At 47.5% G+C, this 15,250-nt stretch overlaps 1 protein-coding gene across 1 annotated transcript in view; it reads left to right on the top strand.

The window, feature by feature from the left end:
* Positions 1–1,286: 1,286 nt before the first annotated feature.
* DNAI1 (dynein axonemal intermediate chain 1) overlaps positions 1,287–15,250 on the top strand; it is a 259,805-nt gene continuing 245,841 nt past the window's right edge. The window contains exon 1 of the mRNA XM_082243034.1: positions 1,287–1,394. The gene's annotated coding sequence lies outside the window, so the exon portion shown is untranslated. The remainder of the gene's footprint in view (positions 1,395–15,250) is intronic.

Genomic DNA, 15,250 nt, shown 5'->3' with positions numbered 1-15,250 from the left:
TGTATACTGGAATGGATGTATACTGGGATGGATGTATACTGGGATGGATATATATTTGTATGTATACTGGGATGGATATATATTTGTATGTATACTGGGATGGATGTATACTGGGATGGATGTATACTGGGATGGATGTATACTTGGATGGGTGTATACTGGGTTGGATATATATTGATATGTATACTGGGATGGGTGTATACTGGGATAGATGTATACTGGGATGAATGTATACTAGGATGTATGTATATTGGGATAGATATATATTAGTATGTATACTGGGATGGATTTATACTGGGAGGGATATATACTGATATGTATTGTACAGGGATAGATGTATACAGGGAGGGATATATACTGGTATGTATACAGGGATAGATGTATACTGGAAGCAATATACTGTATACTGGTATATACGTATATATGGGATAGATATATACTATGATGCATGTATACTGGGAGGGATATATATTGGTATGTATACTGGGAGGGATATATTCTGGTATGTATACTGGTGTGGATGTATACTATGATGAATCTATACTGGGAGAGTTATATATATAGTCGTATGTATACTGGGATGGATATATATTGGTATGCAGTGATATATGCTGGTATGTATATCAGGACGAATATATATAGTGGTATGTATATTGGGATGGATATATACAGTATATAGTGGTATGTATACTCTGATCGGTGTATACTGGGATGGATATATATTGGTATGTATACTGGAAGGTATATATACTGGTATGTATACTGGGAGGGATATATATATATATATACTGGTATGTATACTGGGATGGATGTATACTGGGAGGGATATATACTGGTATGTATACTGGAAGGGATGTATACTGGGAGGGATATATACTGGTATGTATACTGGGAGGGGTATATACTGGTATGTATACTGGGAGGGATATATATTGGTATGTATACTGGGATTGATGTATACTGGGAGGGATATATACTGGTATGTATACTGGGAGGGATATATATTGGTATGTATACTGGGATTGATGTATACTGGGAGGGATATATACTGGTATGTATACTGGGAGGGATATATATTGGTATGTATACTGTGTTAGCTGTATACTGGGATGAATGTATACGGGGAAGGATGTATACTGGGATGTATATACATGATGACCTACATACTAATTATATTATATATAGATGTCAGGAGGAGGTCACGTGCTCTCCTTGGCTCCCGCAGACACAACACACACGCTGACTCCGCCCCCCGTTCCGCCCGGTCACCGTGACAACTGCTCCTACCACATGAACTCTCCTGTGCGTGTGCACGTGTAACTGTGAGCGTCCGCCGTATCCTGGCAACCAGACATCAACTTCCGCTCAGCACGGGGCCAGCGGAGCAGGTGCAGGTACCGGGGATCGGGGGAGGGGAGACGGTTATCAGGGTGTCTGTTCTGTCAGTGCCGGTGTGAGGCTGTCACTGTGATTGTGGGGGTTCTGTCCTCGGTGTCCCCGGTGACCCAGCATAGAGATGACCCCCCCCATTCCTGTCATCACTGATTGTATAATCCCCCCACATAGGAGAAATAGGGGGGCTCCTCCTGGAAATGCTCATTGCCTGGCTGTGTCCATTCTTTTCAGAAAGCAGAATTCAGACCGGGCCCGGGGATCATCCATACAGCATCTCACAAAAGTCAGTACACCCCTCACATTTTTGTAAATATTTTATTCTATCTTTTCATGTGACAACACTGAAGAAATGACACTTTGCTACAATGTAAAGTAGTGAGTGTACAGCTTGTATAACAGTGTAAATTTGCTGTCCCCTCAAAATAACTCAACACACAGCCATTAATGTCTAAACCACTGGCAACAAAAGTGAGTACACCCCTAAGTGACAATGTCCAAATTGTGCCCAAAGTGTCAATATTTTGTGTGGCCACCATTATTTTCCAGCACTGCCTTAACCCTCTTGGGCATGGAGTTCACCAGAGCTTCCCAGGTTGCCACTGGAGTCCTCTTCCACTCCTCCATGATGACATCACAGAGCTGGTGGATGTTAGAGACCTTGCGCTCCTCCACCTTCCATTTGAGGATGACCCACAGATGCTCAATAGGGTTTAGGTTTGGAGACATGCTTGGCCAGTCCATCACCTTTACCCTCAGCTTCTTTAGCAAGGCAGTGGTCGTCTTGGAGGTGTTTGCAGTCATTATGTTGGAATACTGCCCTGCGGCCCAGTCTCTGAAGGGAGGGGATCATGCTCTGCTTCAGTATGTCACAGTACATGTTGGCATTCATGGTTCCCTCAATGAACTGTAGCTCCCCAGTGCTGGCAGCACTCATGCAGCCCCAGACCATGACACTCCCACCACCATGCTTGACTGTAGGCAAGACACACTTGTCTTTGTACTCCTCACCTGGTTGCCGCCACACACGCTTGGCACCATCTGAACCAAATAAGTTTATCTTGGTCTCATCAGACCACAGGACATGGTTCCAGTAATCCATGTCCTTAGTCTGCTTGTCTTCAGCAAACTGTTTGCCGGCTTTCTTATACATCATCTTTAGAAGAGGCTTCCTTCTGGGACGACAGACATGCAGACCAATTTGATGCAGTGTGCGGCGTATGGTCTGAGCACTGACAGGCTGACCCCCCACCCCTTTAACCTCTGCAGCAATGCTGGCAGCACTCATACGTCTATTTCCCAAAGACAAACTCTGGATATGACGCTGAGCACGTGCACTCAACTTCTTTGGTTGACCATAGAGAGGCCTGTTCTGAGTGGAACCTGTCCTGTTATACCGCTGTATGGTCTTGGCCACCGTGCTGCAGCTCAGTTTCAGGGTCTTGGCAATCTTCTTATAGCCTAGGCCATCTTTATGTAGAGCAACAATTATTTTTTTCCGATCCTCAGAGAGTTCTTTGCCATGAGGTGCCATGTTGAACTTCCAGTGACCAGTATGAGAGAGTGAGAGCGATAACACCAAATTTACCACACCTGTTCCCAATTCACACCTGAGACCTTGTAACACTAACGAGTCACATGACACCGGGGAGGGAAAATTGGGCCCAATTTGGACATTGTCACTTAGGGGTGTACTCACTTTTGTTGCCAGCGGTTTAGACATTAATGGCTGTGTGTTGAGTTATTTTGAGGGGACAGCAAATTTACACTGTTATACAAGCTGTACACTCACTACTTTACATTGTAGCAAAGTGTCATTTCTTCAGTGTTGTCACATGAAAAAGATATAATAAAATATTTACAAAAATGTGAGGGGTGTAGTCACCTTTGTGAGATACTGTATCACAGAGCAGGGTGTGATATGTGTATGTACCGGGCCCCGGGCTGATTCACATCACAACACATGGTAAGCCGTGTAACATCACTGTACTACCCATGCTAAACGCACTAAGGTAACGCATGGCGGTCAATGATTTTGCATTGTGTTGCAAAAAGAAGTCCCCATGTGGTGTTTGACATGTTGGGGTGTTTTGTTCATTTGGAATCGACCGCCATAACACAACACAATGCAACGCACTGCCACATACAGGGGGCTTTAACCCCCTCTCCACCAGAGCCATTTTCTTCCCAACATTTTTTTTGCCCACGTGATAAAATGCACATAATGGGGGGGATTTACTAAAAGCAAATAAAGCTCCTGAACACACTGAGGTGTAACCTAGCGGTGTCGGATGGACAGAAACATAATGTCCCAGAGGTGTTCTATTGGATTTAGGTCAGCAGAGTGTGGGGGCCGTTCAATGGTATCAAATCCTTCATTCTCCAAGAACTGGCTGCATACTCTCATCACATGAGGCCGGGCGTTGTCATGCACCAGGAGGAAACCAGGACTCACTGCACCAGCGTAGGGTCTGACAATGGGTCCAAGGATTTCATCCCAATACCTAATGGCAGTCAGGGTGCCATTGTCTATCCTGTAGAGATCCGTACATCTCTCCATGGATTTGCCTCCCCAAACCATCACTGACCCACCACCAAACTGGTTATGCTGAACAATGTTACAGGCAGCATAATGTTCTCCACGGCTTCTCCAGACCCTTTCACATCTGTCACATGTGCTCAGGGTGAACCTGCTCTCATCTGTGAAAAGCAAAGGGTGCCAGTGGTGGATCTGCCAATTCTGGTGTTCAATAACAAATGCCAATCGAGCTCCATGGTGCCAGGCAGTGAGCACAGGGCCCACTAGAGAACGTCGGTCTCTCAGGCCACCCTCATGAAGTCTGTTTCTGATTGTTTGGTCAGAGACATTCACACCAGTTTCCTGCTGGAGGTCATTTTGTAGGGCTCTGGCAGTGCTCATCCTGCTCCTCCTTGCACAAAGGAGCAGATACCGGTCCTGCTGATGGGTTAAGGACCTTCTACGGCCCTGTCCAGCTCCCCTAGAGTAACTGCCTGTCTCCTGGAATCTCCTCCATGCTCTTGAATCTGTGCTGGGAGACACAGCAAACCTTCTGGCAATGGCACGTATTGATGTGCCATCCTGGAGGAGTTGGACTGCCTGTGCAACCTCTATAGCAGGGGCGGGGAACCTTTTTTCTGCCAAGGGCCATTTGGATTTTTGTAACATCATTCGGGGGCCGTACAAAATTATCAACTTAAAAATTAGCCTGTTATATTTGACCACAGCGTGCCCCCTTTCAATGCAGAGAGACCACAGCGTGTCCCCTTTCAATGCAGAGTGACCACAGCGTGCCCCCTTTCAATGCAGAGAGACCACAGTGTGCCCCCTTTCAATGCAGAGAGACCACAGCATGCCCCCTTTCAATGCCGAGAGACCACAGCGTGCCCCCTTTCAATGCAGAGAGACCACAGCGTGTCCCCTTTCAATGCAGAGAGACCACAGCATGTCCCTTTTCAATGCAGAGAGACCACAGCGTGTCCCCTTTCAATGCAGAGAGAACACAGCGTGTCCCCTTTCAATGCAGAGAGACCACAGCGTGCCCCCTTTCAATGCAGAGAGACCACAACGTGCCCCCTTACAATGCAGACTGACCACAGCGTGTCCCTTTTCAATGCAGAGAGACCACAGCGTGTCCCCTTTCAATGCAGAGAGACCACAGCGTGTCCCTTTTCAATGCAGAGAGACCACAGCGTGTCCCTTTTCAATGCAGAGAGACCACAGCGTGCCCCCTTTCAATGCAGAGAGACCACAGCGTGCCCCCTTACAATGCAGACTGACCACAGCGTGTCCCTTTTCAATGCAGACTGACCACAGCGTGTCCCTTTTCAATGCAGAGAGACCACAGCGTGTCCCTTTTCAATGCAGAGAGACCACAGCGTGTCCCTTTTCAATGCAGAGAGACCACAGGGTGTCCCTTTTCAATGCAGAGAGACCACAGCGTGTCCCCTTTCAATGCAGAGAGACCACAGCGTGCCCCCTTTCAATGCAGAGAGACCACAGCGTGCCCCCTTACAATGCAGACTGACCACAGCGTGTCCCTTTTCAATGCAGAGAGACCACAGCGTGTCCCTTTTCAATGCAGAGAGACCACAGCGTGTCCCCTTTCAATGCAGAGAGACCACAGCGTGTCCCCTTTCAATGCAGAGAGACCACAGCGTGTCCCCTTTCAATGCAGAGAGACCACAGCGTGTCCCCTTTCAATGCAGAGAGACCACAGCGTGTCCCTTTTCAATGCAGAGAGACCACAGCGTGCCCCCTTTCAATGCAGAGAGACCACAGCGTGCCCCCTTACAATGCAGACTGACCACAGCGTGTCCCTTTTCAATGCAGAGACCACAGCGTGTCCCTTTTCAATGCAGAGAGACCACAGCGTGTCCCTTTTCAATGCAGAGAGACCACAGCGTGCCCCCTTACAATGCAGACTGACCACAGCGTGTCCCTTTTCAATGCAGAGAGACCACAGCGTGTCCCCTTTCAATGCAGAGAGACCACAGCGTGTCCCCTTTCAATGCAGAGAGACCACAGCGTGTCCCCTTTCAATGCAGAGAGACCACAGCGTGTCCCTTTTCAATGCAGAGAGACCACAGCGTGCCCCCTTTCAATGCAGAGAGACCACAGCGTGCCCCCTTACAATGCAGACTGACCACAGCGTGTCCCTTTTCAATGCAGAGAGACCACAGCGTGTCCCTTTTCAATGCAGAGAGACCACAGCGTGTCCCTTTTCAATGCAGAGAGACCACAGCGTGCCCCCTTTCAATGCAGAGAGACCACAGCGTGTCCCCTTTCAATGCAAAGAGACCACAGCGTGTCCCTTTTCAATGCAGAGAGACCACAGCGTGCCCCCTTACAATGCAGACTGACCACAGCGTGCCCCCTTACAATGCAGACTGACCACAGCGTGCCCCCTTACAATGCAGACTGACCACAGCGTGTCCCTTTTCAATGCAGAGAGACCACAGCGTGCCCCCTTACAATGCAGACTGACCACAGCGTGTCCCCTTTCAATGCAGAGAGACCACAGCGTGTCCCCTTTCAATGCAGAGAGACCACAGCGTGTCCCTTTTCAATGCAGAGAGACCACAGCGTGTCCCCTTTCAATGCAGAGAGACCACAGCGTGTCCCTTTTCAATGCAGAGAGACCACAGCGTGCCCCCTTTCAATGCAGAGAGACCACAGCGTGCCCCCTTACAATGCAGACTGACCACAGCGTGTCCCTTTTCAATGCAGAGAGACCACAGCGTGTCCCTTTTCAATGCAGAGAGACCACAGCGTGTCCCTTTTCAATGCAGAGAGACCACAGCGTGCCCCCTTTCAATGCAGAGAGACCACAGCGTGTCCCCTTTCAATGCAGAGAGACCACAGCGTGTCCCTTTTTAATGCAGAGAGACCACAGCGTGTCCCCTTTCAATGCAGAGAGACCACAGCTTGCCCCCTTACAATGCAGACTGACCACAGCTTGTCCCCTTACAATGCAGACTGACCACAGCGTGTCCCTTTTCAATGCAGAGAGACCACAGCGTGCCCCCTTACAATGCAGACTGACCACAGCGTGCCCCCTTACAATGCAGACTGACCACAGCGTGCCCCCTTACAATGCAGACTGACCACAGCGTGTCCCTTTTCAATGCAGAGAGACCACAGCGTGCCCCCTTACAATGCAGACTGACCACAGCGTGCCCCCTTTCAATGCAGAGAGACCACAGCGTGCCCCCTTACAATGCAGACTGACCACAGCGTGTCCCCTTACAATGCAGACTGACCACAGCGTGTCCCCTTACAATGCAGACTGACCACAGCGTGTCCCTTTTCAATGCAGAGAGACCACAGCGTGCCCCCTTACAATGCAGAGAGACCACAGCGTGTCCCCTTACAATGCAGACTGACCACAGCGTGTCCCTTTTCAATGCAGAGAGACCACAGCGTGCCCCCTTACAATGCAGACTGACCACAGCGTGTCCCCTTACAATGCAGACTGACCACAGCGTGTCCCCTTACAATGCAGACTGACCACAGCGTGTCCCTTTTCAATGCAGAGAGACCACAGCGTGCCCCCTTACAATGCAGAGAGACCACAGCGTGTCCCCTTACAATGCAGACTGACCACAGCGTGTCCCTTTTCAATGCAGAGAGACAACAGCGTGCCCCCTTACAATGCAGACTGACCACAGCGTGCCCCCTTACAATGCAGACTGACCACAGCGTGCCCCCTTACAATGCAGACTGACCACAGCGTGCCCCCTTACAATGCAGACTGACCACAGCGTGCCCCCTTACAATGCAGACTGACCACAGCATGCCCCCTTACAACGCAGACTGACCACAATGCAGAGATCATCGTGCCCCCTTACAATGCAGAGTGAACAGCGTGCCAAGCCCCCCAGACCAGTGCACTTGACTTACCTGTTGTAGCGGCGGCTTCCTCTCTTTAGTCCCTGCGTCTCTTCGAGTCCTCCCGCGTCCCGCCTCCTCCTCGGCCAATGGTATTGGCCAAGGAGGAGGAGGCTCCGTGAGACAATAGCGAATTTTCATTTGCTATTGTCACACAAATGGACGGGCTCGAGGCGCACTGCTCTGTGCCTCGGGTCCACCCTTTTCGGAGACTCACAGTGTCAGGATGGAGCCATCGGCTCCTTCTGACACAGCGGCATGAGGAGGGGGGGGCGGACGTAACGATCGTGCGGGCCGCAGGTTCCCCACCCCTGCTCTATAGGGTCCAGGTATGGCCTCATGCTTCCGGTAGTGACACTGATCCTAGCCAAGTGAAAAATTAGGGGAAAAAAATGTCAGTGGCCTCCACCTGTAAATCCATTCCTGTTTTGAGGGTCGTCCCATTGTTGCCCATCTAGTGCACCTGTAAATTTAATTAACACCAAAGCAGCTGAAACTGATTAACAACCCCCCTCTGCTACTTAACTGACCAGATCAATATCCCAGGAGTTTAATTGACTTGATGCTACACTCTGATTAAGCACTGTATAATAGAATGGATGTATACTGTGAGGATGGATATGTACTGGGATGGCTGTATATTGGGATGGATATATACAAGCATGTGTACTGGGATGGATGTATACTGGGATGGATGGATATATACTAGGATGTATACTGGAACTGATGTATACTTGGAAGATGGATATATCCTGAGATGGATGTATACTAGGATGGATGTATACTGTGATGAATATATACCAGAATGTATACTGGGATGGATGGATATATCCCATGTATACTGGAATTGATGTATACTTGGAAGATGGATATATACTACAATGAATACTAGGATGGATATCTACCAGGATGTATACTGCAATGGATGTATATTGTGATGGATGTTTACCAGGATATAAACTGGTTTGTATACTGGGATGGATGTATACTAGGATGTATACTAGAATTAATGTATACTTGGAGGATGGAAATATACTGGGATGTATATCTACCAGGATATATACTGCAATGGATGTATACTGTGATGGATGCATACCAGGATATATACTGGTATGTATACTGAGATGGATATATACTAGGATGGGTATATACTGGGATGGATGTATACTACAATGTATACTAGGATGGATATATATTGGCATGTACACTATATTATTATGTCTTTATGGACCTTGCTTTGTGCAGTGGTGCGCAGTCATGTTGGAACAGGAAGGGGCCATCCCCAAACTCTTCCCACAAAGTTGGGAGCATGAAATTGTCCAAAATGTCTTGGTATGCTGACGCCTTAAAAGTTCCCTTCACTGGAACTAAGGGGCCAAAGCCCAACCCCTGCAAACCAACCCCACACCATAATCCCCCCTCCACCAAATGATTTGGACCAGTGCACAAAGCAAGGACCATAAAGACATGGATGAGAGAGTTTGGGGTGGAGGAACTTGACTGGCCTGCACAGAGTCCTGACCTCAACCCAATAGAACATCTTTGGGATGAATTAGAGTGCAGACTGCGTGCCAGGCCTTCTCTCCAACATCAGTGCCTGACCTCACAAATGCGCTTCTGGGAGAATGGTCAAACATTCCCATAGACACTCCTAAACCTTGTGGACAGCCTTCCCAGAAGAGATGAAGCTGTTATAGCTGCAAAGGGTGGAGCCAACTCAATATTGAACCCTAACATAAACACAGGCGCATAGGTCATACCGTAGGTTCAGAGTCCGTATAATTGGACAGTGTAGAATATGGATGAAGGAAATAAGTCCACTTGATAGGGCAGCCCTCAAGGAACCAAAGCCAAAGGTTCCACACACTGCAGATAAAGACAAAAATAGAGGCGCCTCTAAATGTAGACTGTAAATAAATTTATTTAAACCAAAAAGAATGCACTCACATCTGTAAGCATATTCCCGCAATAAAAACCCATTCCGAAGTTCGAGATGAGTAAGATGATGGACGTTATCCCCGATCTGTGGAGCTGTTCCGCTGGCATAGGGACCTCCTGGATGTAGTCCTCCTGACGCACAGTAAACCTCTTCCTTCCCAGTGTCAGCATAGCTTGGCTCCGCTGCACTGCCGGTTTACATCCAGGAGGTCCCTATGCCAGCGGAACAGCTCCACAGATCGGGGATAACGTCCATCATCTTACTCATCTCGAACTTCGGAATGGGTTTTTATTGCGGGAATATGCTTACAGATGTGAGTGCATTCTTTTTGGTTTAAATAAATTTATTTACAGTCTACATTTAAAGGCGCCTCTATTTTTGTCAATATTGAACCCTACGGACTAAGACTGGGAGGCCTTTAAAGTTCATGTGTGTGTAAAGGCAGGCGTCCCAATACTTTTGGTAATATAGTGTATGTATACTAGCATGTGTACTCAGATGGATAAATACCAAGATTTATACTGGGATGGATATACAGTTGTGCTAAAAAGTTGAATACCCTGACAGAAATCATTGAAAATTTGACTAATCGTGCCAAAAATCTGTCTATTTAAGGACAGTGATCATATGAAGCCATGTATTATCACATAGTTGTTTGGTTCCTTTTAAAATCATAATGATATATATCCCCCAAATGGCTCCAGTCAAAAGTTTCCATCCCCTGGAATGTTTGGCCGTGGTACAGATACACAAGGTCACACACACAGGTTAAAATGGCAAATGAAGGTTAATTTCCCACATCTATGGCTTTTTAAAGTGCAATTAGTGTCTGTGTAAAAATAGTCAATGAGTTTATTCGCTCTCACGTGGTAGCACTGAGCAGGCTAGATACTGAGCCATGGGGAGCAGAAAAGAACTGTCAAAAGACCTGCGTAACAAGATCATGGAACTTTGTAATGATGAAAAGGATATAAAAAGATAGTTAACTAGGGATGTACCGAAATTTCGGCCACCGAAATTATCGGCCGAAAATGAGCCTCTCTCATTTCGGGCCGATAATGGGTTAACAGTGCCGAAAATAAAATATGGCTGCCGTGGGGAAGGAGGAGGGCGCAGCGCAGGGCAGGTTTTAAAAGTCCATTGAGAGGCGGGACTTTTGAATGCAGGACACCCGAGGAGGAGGACGCTGAGGCAGTGGGAGTGGGGGGAGATGGGGGGGAGCTGAGGCAGCTTACCAATGATATTAGTATTATGCAGCATGAGGGGGTTAATTTATTGTCACTGCTGGTCACTCATCTATTAGTGACCGACCAGTGGCAGGTAATTAACGCCTTTGTGCTGCATTAGTGCAACCAGTATCAGTGTTAATTAACACTGGTTGCACTAATGCAGCACAAAGGGGTTAATTACCTGCCACTGGTCGGTCACTAATAGATGAGTGACCAGCAGTGACAATAAATTAACCCCCTCATGCTGCATAATACTAATATCATTGGTAATTAAATTAACCTCTTGCCAACCCATCACAGTACATATACTGTGACAGGGTGGCAGCGACAGGTGTACGTCACTACCTGTTTTTGGTGTATGCCCCTGTTCTATCCATTTTAAAAAAAATTTTTGGGGGAAAAAGTCATTTTCGGTTTCGGTTTCGGTTTTCGGCCAAGGGCATCCTGCATTTTCGGTTTCGGTCCAAAATTTTCATTTCGGTGCATCCCTATAGTTAACCCTTGAATATGACAGTCAGTACTGTTCAATCACTTATTAACCACTTAAGCCCCGGAAGATTTTACCCCCTTCCTGACCAGGGCCTATTTTGCAATTCGGCACTGTGTGACTTTAACGGACAATTGCGCGGTCGTGCGATGCTGTACCTAAATGAATTTGATGTCCTTTTTTTCCCACAAACAGAGCTTTCTTTTGGTGGTATTTGATCACCTGTGCAATTTTTTTGATCATGCGCTATAATCAAAAAAAGAGCGTCAATTTTGAAAAAATAACAATATTTTACACATTTTTTTTATATGAAATTCCCCCCCAAAAAATGTAAAAATCTAAATTTTTTAACATTTTTGGTCAATTTGTTTTATGCTACATATGTTTGGTAAAAAAAAATCGCAAAAACCGTATTTTGATTGGTTTGCGCAAAAGTTATCGCGTTTACTAACAAAGGGAAAGATTTTTGTCATTTTTGTTGTTTTTTTTTAACACGTAATGGCGGCGATCTGCAATTTTTTTTTTTTTTGCGGTACTGCGACATTGCGGCGGACAGATCGGACCCTTGACTGACATTTTTGACACTTTTGGGGTTACCGGTGACATTACTACAGTAATCAGTGATATACATATGCACTGTTACTGCAAAATGACACTGGCAGTGAAGGGGTTAACTTTATTGGTGAGGGAGGGGTTAAGTGTGTCCCTAGGGGTGTGCTTCTAACTGTGATTGGCTGTGACTTGAGCTGTAGAAACAGTGATCAACAGTCCTACATAGTAGAACCGTGTGATCATTGTTTCTACACAGGGGAGAATGACAGGCGGCTTGTTTACACTAGCCGCCTGATTTTCTCCCTCTGCAGCGACAATCGCAGAGTGACTGGCGGACATCGGGTCCACCGGTCACACATGCGGGGGGGGGGGTCCGTGACCACGCGGGAGCATGCCTCTGGGGGCGCGCACTCGCTCCCTAGACCCTCACAGGCTAGCGACGTAGACCTACGTCACTCTGCCTGTGAGGGGCTGACTGCCGCAGTAAATATACTGTGAGCAGTCGGCAAGTGGTTAAGAAGTGGACATTTCAGGGATCTCTTGATACCTAGCCAAGGTCAGGTAGACCAAGAAAGATTGCAGCCACAACTGCCAGAGGAATTGTTCAGGATACAAAGAAAACCCCACAGGTAACCTCAGGAGAAATACAGGCTGCTCTGGAACAAGATTGTGCGGTTATTTCAAGGAGAACACTGCGACGATACTTGAACAAAACTGAGCTGCATGGTTGATTTGCCAGAAAGAGGCCTTTACTGCGCCAATGCCAGAAAAAAATACTGGTTACAATATGGCCGACAACAGCTGACCTAGCTTGCAAGGTAGGGGAGATCAGCAGACAGATAACCACAGGTCTCCCCCCACCCAGTGATACCCTCCAAGGGGGTGCCTGGACCATACTTGGGATAGCAGAACCTGGCAAACATGGGATCACGTGGAGGCACAGGACCGGGACTCCGGAGAAGTGCCATATCCCACCCATGATCTCCCTAACGACTCCTCATATATCCCAAACCCTTATTTGCTTCACTCTCCTTCAGGTTTTCTGTCTTTGGTTACCTATAGTAGAGAGAAGACTCTCCATCCCTTCTCTATGAGGTTCACAACCCTTTTGAGGTACCTACCTCTTAGATCTCAGGATCCTGTGTGATGTCAATGCCGATCTGTCTCACAATACTCGGTCATCCTATCTACTGTCTTTAGATTATGAAACTTTGTATATAAGGCTGCATTCACATGTCAGCGTATGGATCGCGGGCAGAATCGCCACGATCCCGCCCGCGATCCGGAGATCATTGCAAATCGCGGGACGCCTGTGCGTTGCCTGTGATTTGCAATAGCACCCCAAACGCTGAGCGATGTTGCCGCGATTGCCGCCTGCCCCGAATCGCGGTAACAAAAAAAAATTTAGATTACGCCAAAAAAAGTACAAGAGCTTCTTTGGAGCGTATTGCGCCCCGCGATTTTTTTTTGCGCGATGTTACCGCGATTCGGCAGGCGGAAATCGCGGCAACATCGCTCAGCGTTTGGGGTGCTATTGCAAATCACGGGCAACGCACAGGCGTCCCGCGATTTGCAATGATCTCCGGATCGAAGGCGGAAGCGCGGCGATTCTGCCCGCGATCCATACGCTGACATGTGAATGCAGCCTAAAGGGAAATATTCTGCACTAAATGTACCTCCCTAAAATACCAGTTAACAGCTGCACTCACTGTATTGGACCAATCACTACTAAACCACAGAAATAAAAAAATGGTGTTGCGCTGTTAGAGTGAAACTTGGTATGCCTGTTCTTCACATCCAACAATATGAGCCTATCCGTACCATGTATGGAAGGTCTAATGGACTCTGGGCATTGATTATTATCTATCTGTAGCCCAATGTTGTATGGTTCATATTTTGTATATTTCTTTTTTCTGACCACTAAGATAAATAGATTAATCTAAAGGTTCCTTCCTATAGCATTGCAACAAAAAGAATCTCCCAGAACTGATCTAGCAATGCATGCTGGGTGTCACTTACCTGGAAGAAAAGCCTGATATGCAGAGGAAGGCCTCTCTTACACCTCTGACTCAGGGCCCCTGATAGAGCAAAAAAAAAAAAACCGAAGAGATTTCCAGTCACAACTTACCAACCAGCCAGCGACCAACCGAATTGCACTGTCTAACAGTATGCGTTAAAAACAGGGGTTTGGTTGCACACATTTGCAAATACATGCGTAAGCTGCAGGCCGCGCCAAGGCACCCTGTGATCTGCAGTCCCTAACTCTACAATTTAAAGAGTCTCTACAATGAGAGCACATGCATTTAATGGGATAGATGGAGGACAGGTGACTAGAGGGAGCCCACCCCTCCTTAAAGGCACAGGGTCACACTGAACACCCAGCACATAGCACAATGGTGGCGGCAAAGGTGTCAGTGCGTTGCCTGGCTCAATATAGATATCAATAATGCACAAAGTGGTCACCGCCTCAACCTATAACTGGTCTTAGTGGTAAGGAACACTGGAAGGGCGGACGCAGATCAAAAAAAACGAAGAGATTTCCAGTCACAACTTACCAACAAGCCAGCGAGCAACCGAATTGACCTGTCTAACAGTATGATAGAGTAGACAGGCAGCTCAGAGAGCAAAGTGGCATGAGTGCCTAATGGTCTTGCTAGCTGCTGGGCTTGAACAGATCTTTCGGTAGGCAGAGGAAGGACGTTAGCAGGCAGGGATGCCAGACGACAGCGGATGACCTGTGGCCTGGAACAGGCTGGCACTTGGATGCAGCAGACAGAACAACAGGCTTCAGTGGATAACAGATGCTTGCAGCTAGGAAGTTCCGTAAGGACTGTAACACAGACAGGGTCAGACAGGCTGGGTCATTCACAGGCGGGCAGATCCGGTACGGATCCAGAAGCAGGAGCGAAGTTACAGTACAAGCTGGGGCCGATGCAGACGGAGGGCAGGAGTAGTCAGAGCAAGCCGGGTCAATAGCTGGAAACAGCTGCAGAGTAACAGGTAACCGGCCATTTACGGGAACGCTGTAGACAAGACAGTGATCCTGGGTACTGACCCACTTTAAAAAGTACATTTTGCAAAGTCATCTCTCATGGGATATGCGTGCATGCATATGCCATTGCGTACACGTGCATATTTCTTTTGCCTTCCGCCGTACATGGCGCGGATCCTCATGCACGTTAGCATGCGCCCGTGCACCTTTCCTATGTGAAATCCGGAAAACAGGAAATTGCCTGAGGGAG

The sequence above is a fragment of the Pelophylax lessonae genome (genome assembly GCF_965119305.1).
Source record: "Pelophylax lessonae genome assembly, chromosome: 1".
Classification (NCBI taxonomy): Eukaryota; Metazoa; Chordata; class Amphibia; order Anura; family Ranidae; genus Pelophylax; species Pelophylax lessonae.
Note: the sequence above shows the minus strand (reverse complement) of the source record. Positions and strands in the feature narration are given on the sequence as shown.